The sequence below is a fragment of the Capra hircus genome, chromosome 13, assembly GCF_001704415.2.
Source record: "Capra hircus breed San Clemente chromosome 13, ASM170441v1, whole genome shotgun sequence".
Taxonomy (NCBI): domain Eukaryota; kingdom Metazoa; phylum Chordata; class Mammalia; order Artiodactyla; family Bovidae; genus Capra; species Capra hircus.
The window spans coordinates 29,686,949-29,699,664 of NC_030820.1; the positions used below are offsets into that span (position 1 = coordinate 29,686,949).

The window sequence follows — 12,716 nt, forward strand, 5'->3', positions numbered from 1 at the left end:
ACATATCCCCCATCCTCAAAAAACTGCTGAGTTGCAAATAAATAGATTCCAATGATGTAATTCCAAATTATCTAAGGCAGCAAGGATAACTGTGAGCATTTTTTTTTCTTCCCCAGTTGCAGTACTTAGGAGAAAATTTCAGTGTGTACTGCATCCAAAACTATTTAAGGTACTCCCACAAGAGAATCTAAACCTAAGAGTCAAATATTTTAATTAGCAATACTTTTAAATTCTGATTTATCATCAACATTAATTTTATTTTTAAAGTAGTTCTCTACATTAGTTAAATATCATCAGATGCTTTAATGACAGGAATATTATAGCAAATAACTTCTTAGCCAATTTACTGGTCAACAGAGACTGCTAAACAATATAGCTTTTAAAGTTATCTGGCTTCATCCAACTTTCCTTAACTGGCAAAGTACTATAAAAGAAAAGGGAAAAACAAAAAAACAAAAAAACCCTGAGGTGTAATGGGACTATCTAATATCCTAGAGTCATGAAACGAATATCTCTTTTTCGTGTAGCTCTGTCCACCATAAACCTTTTAAAATGTTGTAACATTAGCTATGCTTCTAAAATACCTACGGAAACATAAGGAAGGCCAGTGTTCAGTGTGTTAGCTAGATGTAAGTATGTAGCTCATTACCAGAAAGGTCTTTTAAGCTTATTTATTATACCTTTCATCATTATCAAGAGCAATCTGCTGTCATGAGTAATCAAAGAACCCCTGAGAACCTTATCTATTTTCAGGAATGATCACGCACATATAAATTACATTCTAGCTTGCAGACATTTTATAGTGTTATGAGGAGTCCTTCCACACACACATACACACAGCTAACTGGGATATAATTTCCCTTTAGACTTTAAGTAAAATTTTGCTTTAAAAATCACTTTATTGTATGTTCCATATTGACTTTGCTCATGAACTACTTAAGGAAAATAATTTGGGAACTACTAAGAAATAAAGAGTTTAAATCAGTTATCAAATGCTCTCAAGTAGGGAATTCCCTGGTGCTCCAGTGGTTAAGAAACCACCTTCCAATGAAGAGGACTCGGATTCAATCCCTGGTCAGGGAACTAAGATCCCATATGCGGCGGAGCAACTACTGAGCGCCCACACACTGCAACAATGATAACAAAAGATCCTGCCTGCCACAACCAAGACCCAATGCAGCCCAATAAATAAATAATTTTTTTTTAATGGTCTTTAAAGTAGGTAGGAAAGTGGCCTTTCTTCTCACTCTTCCATGATTGCTCGAATCTGCAGCAGTCCCAGCTACCCCACAACAGCTCACTGCTGTGTGCTGACCTATGCTGTGTCAGCGGAGAAGTCAGAGTAGGAAATACACAAGCAAAACCCTTCAAGATTCTTTCTGCACAGAAACATAAACTCTAAATGTGTAAACAAAACCAGGCATTGGAAGGAAAGTCTTCGATATGACGCGCTGCAATCCTTATGATTATATTAACACTGGTTGGATTCTTTTTCTCCCTATCGTTATGACTGTACCACTCACTGCAGGGATCCCTCCAGCCTTCTCCACTGCTTTATGCCAAAGAATTCATCCCTCAGGCCTAAGGTGTCCTGCTCTCCTGGACATCCAGAATAACTTCTGGTTTCTCTTGTTTACTCTGAAGAACTGAGCCAAGAAAAGCTCTTTGCCCCTTTAACTACCGTATGTCATGAAGAAAACCGCTAATACAAGCTGTTACTCTCTAGGCACAAGGATACCTACAAAATTCAAGAAAAATGATTATCTGGCTTTTTTTAAAATGGTAGATGTTCATATTATATCAAAAATCAATCTGATGGTCAAAAATTCCTCATTTCTAGGCTAAGACTCTTTATATCCTTTAAACAAACTGAAACTCTGTGACATTACCTGGCCCCACAGTAGCCCAGGGTGGTAGACAGTATAGTCGATGTCAATTCCTTGCTCTTCCCTGTGAGAGTATAATCACTGCTTGTTGTCATGGGCTCTGCAGTACCTCTCTGTGGCAGAGATCTACTCCTGAGCCCCACTGACATCATGATTTGGTTAGGTGCCATTGTTGGCCAAAGAAACAGAAGCAGAAGTGACATCCTGCCAGCTCCTGGGGGCTGTGAGGGCCACCTGTGGCTGTGCCAGGAGAACTGTGAAGTCCTCATGGCAGGAGGCAGGCACCTGCGGGACATGTGCAGCCACCCTGCAAATTAAGAGAAGCATCAGGGTGTGTGTCTGGGGAGACGGTTGGAGTGTGCCTCAGCACAGCAAAAAGAGGGGACACTGTCTGCAGAGTTTAAACATAATAAAATGGACTTGGTCAAATTCCTCTTTATTATCGTCATATGCAGGTAGTTCTAGATGATTTCAGTAGCCAAATGCCTGCTCTGGCCTGAGGTGACTGTTCTCACTGCCCCCACCCCACCCTTCTTGAATACTGCTGTGTGAACTGTTCAAACTTTAGGATTAGTTGTGACTTCAGGAAGCTGGCAAAAGGAATTAAACCCTAACATTCTGGCTGAGGTTTTAGTTTATGTCACACGTATAATATCTGCTCGTCCTGTTCATCCTTGACCTGCTTCTTCCTCTTCTATTCCTCCATGCTACCCATCGACGTGAATTTTAACCATATAAGCTGCACAGAAGGAATCTCCATATACATATATACACTTCCTATGTTTCTTGTGAAAACAGAAGCCTAGAAAGATGACTGACACTATGGTCCACAAAACACTACACTGGTTATTTAAACTTCGTAGTCCTGGATTAGTGTAAGTGCAAAGTAAGGGACATCCCTGATCCTAGATCCTTCCACATCCTCCTTCCTTTTCTACTATTTTAAACAAGGTTTAAACGGTGAAAAATACTGACAGTACTCAACTTCTAATACTCTGTAAGTTTCATCACAGCTTCAGAGAGAAAGTTCTTAAGAAGGCTGTTCCACTTCCATGAACAGGCTTTACATTCATGACCTGGATGCTCATGTTTAGCCTTTCGTATCAAGATAAGCATGCACAGCTTATCAAGATAAGCATAGTACAGTGAGATGTCAGAGGAGAAATGATTATGCCAGCTGGTGCTGTATCTAATCCCAATTTTTGCTTCCATCTTATCTCTTAGCACAATGAATATAGTTCAGCCATCATGAGCCAACTATTATTCTCCAAATACAGCACAGAGCTTCATATCCCACATCTCTTTCTGCTTACTCTTTTCCCAAGCCTAGAGCACATTCCTCTTTTCATCTAATATACATTATGTCCTTTAATTCCAATGCCATCTCCTCTGCACACCTCTCCCCTCTTTCAGTCTCTAGTTCACCCTAGTCTAATAATTTGTTTTCCTAAGGGACAGAAGTATTTAAAAGCTCAGTGAACAGAATTCATGCTTTAGCCAGGAGGTGTTATTTCTCACTGGTCCCAGACTCTAAAATGTAGATGAAACCAGTACTTATTTCACAGGGTTGCATAGAGGCCTGAATGAGGAGTGCACATAAGATGCTGACCATATAGTTCCCATGGGGTTGCAAAGAGTCGACATGACCGAGCAACCTTCAATTTCACTTTCATCATACATTAAATATATGCTAAGGCCTTTCCTGCAACCCACTCTATTTGCCACAATTATTTTCATCAATTCTAGATGGACAGGTAGAGGTACAGACTTATCAATGCTGATTCTAAATGAAAACTCATAGACTTTACTCATAACAGAATGCCTTTAGGCATGTATCAGCAGTACTGTATCTTGCATGGACAATTATCTGGGTTCTAATGTAACAAAAAGCTACAAGACACAAATTCAAATGGAAAGAGTTTACTAGTTTCAGTAAACTGCATAATACCACGGACATGACTGAGATAATAGAAAAAAGTTCATAAAAAACAATACTAAAATATGACACAAAATTATGATTTATGGACTTAAACTACAAACAGTAATGATTATGATTTAAACTACAAACAATAATATTTTATGATTTAAACTACAAACAGTAATATTTTAGCTCTTAAATCCATTATCCTTTCTCAGGCAAGTAAGGCATGAAATTTAAACAAATGCACAAAACTCTAATATTTATTTAGGATAAATGGATAGGATGACTAAACCGTATTAATACATAGGAAAACCATATTAAAAAATGCCCAACTGTGAATCTAATTATATTCCAAGTCCTAAGACTTTTATCAGTAATGAAAGATACATAGAAGTGAATTTTCTTTATGAGAAATAAAATCTATAAAGCATCATTTTGCTTCTTTTCCTTAAAATCGTGTTAATACACGTAGAGGAATATATTCATGATAAAGTAGAACTGTTCAACTTTTGAACGCCCTAAAAAAGGTTCTAACATGTAACTGCAGTAGTCCTGCTAATGTTACACCAAAGAGTAGGAACACAAAAAGAGCATGCTCTGTATAAAGAATTCTATCTCAGTTCCCAGTAACAGATACCACTGTAAGAAGAGTCAGCTCATGCAGGAACAATTCAATGTTTTGTTTCTCCTTTGCATTAAATTCAGTTTCTCCATATACTTTGCATTTAAACAGAGATGTGTTTTCATGTGTACTTATCTAAAAGGAAACCTGTTTTATCATAGGAAAGGTCAAACGCAACACTCTGTACACAGTATACAAGGAGTCCTTTTATAACCATAAAAGAGAACAAAAAGGAATGTAAAACTCATCTTCCTGGCTTCAAAAGAAAGTTGGAAATGGATTATCAAGGAAATTAGTCACTGATCTTCTGAAGATGAAGCTAGATGTCACAGGTAGGTTCCAACTATTTTTATGTTCAATCAACAGTTTCCATTCCAAAGATTTAAATGCACAATGAAAACAAAAACACTAAATTTATTTGTCTATCCTTTTATAGACATAATTCTAATACTATTAAAGTATCATATTGTCAAATTTAGAGCATCATCTTGAATCTGCATTGAAAATTAGCTCCATAATTAGTTCCAATTCAAGAAGAAAATATCAAAGTGAGCTAAATAATTTTAATCGGTGACCACCAAATGTAAAAAAGGAAGTTAATGAGCCAAAGGGAAAACTGATGATTAAAGAGAAGAAAAAGCAAGAAAGTTCCAGAAAAACATCTATTTCTGCTTTATTGACTATGCCAAAGCCTTTGACTGTGTGGATCACAATAAACTGTGGAAAATTCTGAAGGAGATGGGAATACCAGACCACCTGACCTGCCTCTTGAGAAACCTGTATGCAGGTCAGGAAGCAACAGTTAGAACTGGACATGGAACAACAGACTGGTTCCAAAAAGGTAAAGGAGTACGTCAAAGCTGTATACTGTCACCCTGCTTAGTTAACTTCTATGCAGAATACATCATGAGAAACGCGGGGCTGGATGAAGTACAAGCTGGAATCAAGTTTGCCAGGAGAAATATCAATAAGCTCAGATATGTAGATGACACCACCCTTATGGTAGAAAGTGAACTAAAGAGCTTTTCGATGAAAGTGAAAGTGGAGAGTGAAAAAGTTGGCTTAAAGCTCAACATTCAGAAAACGAAGATCATGGCATCCAGTCTCATCACTTCATGGCAAATAGATGGGGAAACAGTAGCTAACTTTATTTTGGGGGGCTCCAAAATCACTGCAGATGGTGACTGCAGCCATGAAATTAAAAGATGCTTACTCCTTGGAAGGAAAGTTATGACCAACCTAGACAGCATATTAAAAAGCAGAGACATTACTTTGTCAACAAACGTCTGTCTAGTCAAGGTTATGGTTTTTCCAGTAGTCATGTATGGATGTGAGAGTCCTAAAAATATACTGTTCATCTCAAAAAGAAAAAGAAGTTATTTCACTGAATAGAAACAATTTTCTTATCCATCCTCAAACCATGAAGACAGACTTTTAAATGATTATTTATGAATACCCCAAGTTTTTTTATTCACTCATCAGGAGAAAGAATCTGTGTATGTATGTGTGTGTATTTAAGTTGATCAGGCCAAAGAGTAAAAGTAAGTTCTATTTTTGTCTCCATATAGGATACTGCAAGCATTAACAATTATTTCTTGATTTCAAGCTTAGGGATCTATTGAATTCTTATGATAAAAAACAATTTAGCATATTCAGCTCCATTTTCCCCCTTTATCAAGTATCAACATGGTTACATCACAATGTGAAATAAATCTTCAGTGTATTCTGCTAATTTCTTTCTTCATCTGTTTAACAAAAATCTACAGAGCATGAACACTGAACCTGGCACTGTTCTAGGTGCCAGAAACAGGAAGAGACAAAGTGGACAAGAATTCTGCCATCTTGGAGCTTACTAGTGAGATAATACCTAAAACAAGTAAGTAAAATATATGTTATGTGCCTAGTAATCAGAATATATTAAAAAACCTTACAATTCAATAAAAAGACAAACAGCCCAATTCAAAATCAGGCAAGGGACGTGAATAGACAGTTCCTCAAAGAAGACATACAAATGGCCAAAGAGCACACAAAAAAGATGATCAACATCATCAGTCACTAGGAAAATGTAAATCAAGCCACAACCACCACTGTACACCCACGAGGATGGCAATACTAATAATGGGGCAGTAACAAGTGCTGGCAAAGATGTGGAGAACTGGGAACCCTTGTTTACTGCTGGTAGGAATGTAGAATGGTATAGTTGCTGGGAAGCAGCTTGGCATTTCTCCAAAAATTAAAACATAAAACTGCCATATGACCCAGCAATTCCAGTTCTAGATTGATACCAAATTCCCAAAAGAATTGAGAATAGGGACTCACACAGGTCCTTGTGTAGGATGTTCGCTACAGTACTATTCACAATAACCACAGGAAGAAACGAACCACACATCCACTGATGAGTGGACACCCTGTGTTACATGCACACAGTGGAGTATCATTCTTTCAGAAAAGGGGCTGAAGCACTGAGACAGGCTGAAATAAGGATGAGCCTCAAGACACAAAAGGTGATACGCTGTATGATTCATTTACATGAAATATCCAGTATAGGTAAACTCATCGTGACTGAAAGCAAACTGGTGGTTGCTAGGATTCCAGGCAGGAGGAATAGGGAGTAACTGCTAAGTAGATTTGGGGTTTTACTTCAGGGTGATGAATATGTTTTAGTACTAGATACAGGTGATGGCTACACAATATTGTGAAAAGTGCCAAATGCTACAAAAGTGTTCATTAAAAATGGTTAATTTTGTTACATGAATTTTACCTCAATTAAAAAATATCTATTTTGAAAATAAGTGGGAGAGAGACTGTTAATGAAAAGGGAGGAGGGACTGAGATTTTTATAAAGGGTCCCAGGGAAGGCCTCACTAAGAAACTAAGACTTGAATCCTGATCTGAAGTATAGAGTTCCATACCAAGGTCACAGGTGTGAGGCCTTGTACTAAGGCCACAGAGTCCCCCACCAAGGTCATCTCCCAGAACTGACTGAGCCCCATAGCAACCATTGCCATGAGTCCCCACATCCTTACCAGCCAGTTCCCTGACTCCGTATTAGGTAAAAATGCCCACTTGAGTCCTCACCCTATAGCACCCTAACCAATCACCTAATGCTATCCTTTCAGCAAGAATTTTGTCTTGAGGCTATAGAAACTGACTACTAATCCACGAAAGGGGTTGGCTTTCTCTTGAACAGGCCCACAGTTCTAAGTCAGCTCTCCCTGATCTGCCAGGTGGTCAGCCCGCTGTGCTCACAGTGCCCTCATTATCTCAGCTCTTTTTTCTTAATAATAAAATCACTCCCTTCTGAAATGCTCTGTCTGGAGATTCTTTTCCAGCCTGCGCTCGGATTGCCATGCACGACATGAAGGTAGGGAGGAATCCTTGATACAGACGTCTGCTCCAAGATCCTAAAGGCAAGCGCAGGGGTGGAGGGCTTGCTTCCCGTCGGGAGGTACAGGAAAAGCCACCTTGGCCAAGCAGGGCAGGAGGGGAGAGGAGCAAGAAACACGCTTACAGGGTGATGGGGAGTCTGATGAGCCGAGGAAGGGCCGAGGGGGGTCACTCTAAGGACACTGGCTTCTACTCTTAGTGAAAAGGGAGCCAGTGACATGAAGCGACTCCATGTAATGGGCTCATTCTATTGCTGAATTGAGAAGCTATTAGGCTCCATGAAGGGCCACAGCACGGTCGTCAGGAAGCTACTGCCACGACCTAGGGCAGGCATTCTCCAATCTGTCTTTCAGCTCTTTCAGGAAGTTTCCAGTTTCTCTTCTGTCCTTCAAATGTCCTTTCCTCACGGCTTCTACAGCTTCATGGAATTCATCACAAATTCTCTTATGGTTCTTGGTTTTTTGAAATTTTCTTTTGATGCCTTCATTGTCCTACACTGTCTCTAATCTTGTGAGCTCCTTTTCCCTATTTGTTCTGATTTCTGTTCTTCACATTAACATTTCTCAAATGTCTCATGATCCTTGGTGGTCTTTTAATATGTGAGAGACTAAAAAGCACTGTCTGTGTGGGCAGGCCTTGTAAACCTCACTGTGGAGTTATTTTGGCTGGGCCGTTTCACTGCTTTATCTTGACCTTGTCAATGTAGCCAAAGAAAAATAAATGGCCTTAATCGTGAGTAGGTGCGTTCGACAAGCGCAAAGCTGTGGAGTTTTCTGAGGGTCTACGGTCTAATTAAAAACACACATCTCATTAGACTTCTCACTCCTCACCTATCTCAATCTATCACCAAGTTCTGTCAACTCAGGAATAAATCTCTCAAATTTATATACAGTTGATCCTTGAACAATGCAGGGGTTGGGGACACGGACGCTCAGCACGGTCAAAAACTCACAGGAAACTTATAATTGGCCTTGTGTATTCACAGTTCCTCCGTATCTGTGGTTTTGTATCCACAGATTCAACCAACTGGAGATCCACCCAACCAGAAATTGTGTAGCATTTACTAATGAAAAAAAATCTATGTAAAATCAGTTCAAACCCATGTTGTTCAAAGGTCAGCTGTACTTCTATCCATGTCTACAGTTGTTACCTTGGATCAAACTACCCTTTGCTCACCAGGAAGACTACAGGAGTCTTGTTTATCTAATCCCTAGGATACCCTTCAATGTCTGCTTTCTACAGTTAGCCAGAGTGATTTTTTTCAAAATGTACTTTTGGTCCGGTTCCCTTCCTTCCTATCTCTCCCTCAAACTACTCCCAACGCCGACTTTTAAACTCTCGTGGCTGCCCTTACTCTTAGAAGAGAGCCGCACAGGTTGTCTGCCTTTGCAGCTTCCTCCTGCCCCCACCTCCAAGTCTCAGGGCTCCCCTTCTTCTCTCTCAGCTGTTCGCACCACAGTCCTTTCTTCTGCAGTAATTTGCTTGCTCCAACTATTTCCCTTGTAGGAACTGCTTTTTTCCCTCTCCCTGTAGCTTAATTTTACTGATGCCTCAGGGCTCATTTTCAACATCAATTTCTCAAGGAGACATCCCTAATCTTCCTCTAATCCACCTTTAGAGACCTGTGCTTTGTCAGCACCCATCACAACTTTAATTTTTTAAGTGTGACTCTTTGATTAATGCCTCCTCCATGAGAATGCACACATCCACAACAGGCACCTAATCTATTTTTTCCTCACCACTGTATTCACAGCACCTTGCATAATGCCAGGCGCATAGTAAATAAACCCTGTAAATATGTAAGAAATGGGTACATACATAAATGAAGAGAACTGCAACTATAATCACTTCCAGTGTATAAGTCACATGAGAAAGTCTATTGCTTTACAAAGGCATTTTATTGCGTTGGCCAAAAAATTCATTTGGGTTTCCTGTAACAGCTTATGGAAAAGCCCAACGAACTTTCTGGCCAACCCAACATAATGCCAAATTATAGACTGCCTTTAAAATCATGACCTTAAAACATGCTTTTTAAATATTTCATCATAATCAGTACAAAGAAGTCAGCATACACAAAATACTTTTCCTGACAAACACACAAGTTTTGTAGAAAAAGGTATCAATATTCACTTTAAGTTTTGGGGGAGGGAGAGAGAGGGGAAATTGTGTTATTTCAGGTCAGGAACATACGAGTGGGTAAACCTACCAAAAACAAATAAAAAATAATAACAAAAATAAATTCACTGCCAAAATCACTTACTCAAATATATAAATATCCAAGAAAGTGTGACCAAATAACAGATCTTATTGTAATGTAAAAACCAACAAAGTTTACAATATTATCTAAATGGCAAACGCTACATGAATAAAATTTTGAAAAATTTAAATTTGAACCCAGTAAATATTATCAAGTATTATTAATACTGGACTTCCCTGGTGGCTCAGATGGTAAATAATCTACCTATAATGCAGGAGACCTGGGTTCGTTCCATCCTTAGGTTGGGAAGATCCCCTGGAAGAGGGCATGGTAACCGACTCCAGTATTCTTGCCTGGAGAATCCCCATGGAGAGAGGAGCTGGCGGGCTGCAGTCCATGGGGTTGCAAGGAGTAGGACACGACAGAGACTGAGCACATTATTAAAATCATTTATCATTTACATGTTCTTCCAGCTTTGTAACAGTTTATTTCAAAGGGAAAAATTCTTTACATGTTTAAAGATACCATGCGCAAGCAATCCAAATTCAATTGCTCTAAAATTCACTGAAAAAGAAGTACCCATGCTTTTAAGAAGCTTCAGAGTGAGTCATGAAAAAACATTTTTAGAAGATATAAATTTCACTGGAACCTAAATGTGGAAAATTTGTGCAAAGGCTTTATTCATGAAACTAATGAATTCCCTATACGTTGATGGACAGGGAAGCCTGGAGTGCTGCAGTCCATGAGGTCGCAAAGAGTCGGACATGACTGAGCGACTAAACTACACAGAGGTAAGTGTCAAAACAATTAGCACACAATTTAAGAGTTCTAAAAGAGAGATAAGGTATTTGAAATATACAAATTTTATAATTTATAACAGCAGAAGAACCTAAAATCTTAACATAAACTTCTATAATCACTTTAAATTTACATGCACTTTCCTATTAGGATTATTAGTAGTTTTGAGGATGCATATAAATGAAGACAGATTTAAAAACCTTGACTGGACTTCCCTGGTGGTGCAGTGGTTAAGAATCCACCTGCCAATGCAGGGGACATGGGTTGAATCCCTGATCCAGGAAGATCCCACATGCTATGGGGCAACTAAGGCCATGCGCCTCAACTATTGAGCCTGTGCTCCACAACAAGAGAAGCCACTGCAATGAGAAGCTGGCGTACCCCAACGAAGGGGGACCCCAACTCATCCCAACTAGAAAAAGCCAGCAATGAAGACCCAATGCAGCCAAACACAAACAAACATTTAAAAGTCTTGAATGATTTCCACAGTGTACACTGAGTATGTTTTGAGGCCTACATGCAACTGGTGTTGCAAGGTCTCTGTTTTTTCTCTATGTATGTACCTCATGGCTCCAATTCAACTTTTCACTGCATGTGGCTGAGGTCTGTGGATAAGAAAATCAGTGAGAGTCCCTGCCCTACACAAGGCTCACTACTGACCAGGAATCAAGCGACAAAAGGCCTGAGAGGAACAAATGTGCATCTTGGGAACAACGAAGGGAACTTCATTGGGAACAATGAAGCAAACCAGGACAGGTAGGGGGCAGTGTGTATTTCACAGAAAGGTGTGTACTCCCACAACACTCTCGACATACCTATTATCAATGCTTGAAAACAGAATGTCTGCACTGTTACATAGCTCAACCGACACTGTTGCTTGTATTAATTTCCCATGAAATCTTTTCTGCTGTTTTGACAACAAAATCGTTTCTTAATCACTCATAAAATTTAAGATTTAAAACAGTTTTATCTTCAAGGTCCTACTGTAGGGCCTTGGTCCTACAGGAAACTCTGTAGGTCCATAGGAAACTCTGCTCAATGCTATGAGGCAGCCTGGATGGGAGGGGAGTTTGAGGGAGAATGGATACATGTATATATATGGCTGAGTCCCTTTGCTGCACCCCTGAAACTATCACAACATTGTTAATCAGCTATATACTCCAATACAAAATAAAAAGTTAAAATTAAAAAACACATTTTATCTGTCTTTTATATTTCATAGAATTTAATAGTTTTCCTAATGCTAAAGAATAGGGCTGTGATAAAAATAATTAATAATTGGCTTGATAACACATTTCTGTATGTGAACTGGAACTGATTTCCTTTTCTGGAAATTTATAACACTTGACACTAAAATTAGTCAAATGATGAAATCTTCAGTCAGGGAATTAGGTGTTTAGTTTCTGCAGGTTACACTTGCTTTTAACTTCTTCCTCTCTACTTCAGGAGGGAAATGAACAGCAAAAGCTGTCAGATGAAATACAACAAATCAGTAAGGTCTGTCCTTTTCAACTGTATTTATAGCTTTCCCTGTAAGGAAAGGTTAAGCCTGTATCTGCCACTAAACCCACTTGCTGGATGTTTGCCAGCACAATAAAAGTAAATACAGTAATAAATAATGAAACAGATCCACTAAAACTCGCACTGTCACTTTAGTCTTTAGTACAATTTATATAATTCATACTTCTTACAACAGACACAAATAAAGAACAGTAACAAGTACAAGCTGAAAGAGCACGCTGAGTAATCAGCAAAGTGCAACAGGATTAAAAAACATCAAAAATAGAATTATTTATTTTCTCCTTTTAGTCCAACATCTAGCACGTCTACACAGGCATACCAGAATAATGAAAAAGGCAATGATGATGATGATGACGATGACAGCTAAGATTTACTGGGCATTTA

General features: G+C 38.9%; 1 protein-coding gene across 3 annotated transcripts in view; it reads right to left on the reverse strand.

Annotated features, from left to right (window-relative positions):
* Positions 1-12,716, reverse strand: part of FAM188A (family with sequence similarity 188 member A) — an 82,499-nt gene that overhangs the window by 25,472 nt on the left and 44,311 nt on the right. The window lies entirely within an intron of this gene.